This window comes from Cynocephalus volans, chromosome 13 (assembly GCF_027409185.1).
Source record: "Cynocephalus volans isolate mCynVol1 chromosome 13, mCynVol1.pri, whole genome shotgun sequence".
NCBI lineage: Eukaryota > Metazoa > Chordata > Mammalia > Dermoptera > Cynocephalidae > Cynocephalus > Cynocephalus volans.
The window spans coordinates 45,012,344-45,013,234 of NC_084472.1; the positions used below are offsets into that span (position 1 = coordinate 45,012,344).

The 891-nt window shown below is 33.8% G+C and overlaps 1 non-coding gene across 1 annotated transcript; it reads right to left on the reverse strand.

Moving 5' to 3' along the window:
- Window positions 1-284: 284 nt before the first annotated feature.
- Window positions 285-358, reverse strand: TRNAV-GAC (transfer RNA valine (anticodon GAC)). The gene has a single exon. It is a non-coding gene; the product is annotated as a tRNA-Val (tRNA).
- Window positions 359-891: the final 533 nt, after the last annotated feature.

An 891-nucleotide genomic window follows, 5' to 3' on the forward strand; every position in this document is an offset into this window, starting at 1 on the left:
TGGGTTATAGTTTGTCAACCCCTGGACTAGAAAATAATCAGTGTGGTATTACCTTGGCTGTGTAAACATTGATTCTCCAGCAAACATTTACCTGATGTTTTATGAGCACTAATTACTGATATTTGCCAGAATGAAAATTTTTATTTAGGGGCTGGCTCAGTTTATTAGAATGCAGCCTTATAACACCAAGGTCATGGGCTTGGGTCCCTGTACTGGCCAGCCACCAAAAAAAAAAAAAAAGAAAAACAACGAAATTTATTTAATTTTTTGGTTTTTTTGGCAGCTGGCCAGTGTGGGGATCAAACCCTGGACCTTGGTGTTGTCAGCACCACACTCTAACCACCTGAGCTAACTGGCCAGCCCTAATTTTAAAATTTCTATCATTTTTTTCTGCTCTTCTTAGCAAATTTTTTTCTTAAATTAAAAAATTAAATTGTAAAACACATTCTACTTTGAAATAATTTCAAACTTATGGAAAAGTTGTAAGGATAATACAATAAATTTCTGTATACCCTTAACTTAGATTCACCAATGGTTAATATTTTGCCATATTTCTCATTCTCTATATGTGTATATATATGCATATGTATGTATACACATATATATGTATATATTGGAATCTTTTTGTTTTTTTGATAGTTGGCTGGTATGGGGATCCAAACCCTTGACCTTGGTGTTATTTGCACCATGCTCTAACCAAGTGAGCTAACCAGCCAGCCCTATATATATGTGTGTAGACATATGTCATATTATGTGTGTATATTTACATCATTTGAGTGTTAAGTTGCAGACATTATCTTCCTTATGTCTAAACAGTTTAGTGTGTATATCCAAAGAACAGGGTCATTCCCTTTCATAATCATAGTTATCGAAGTCAAGAAATGTAACATT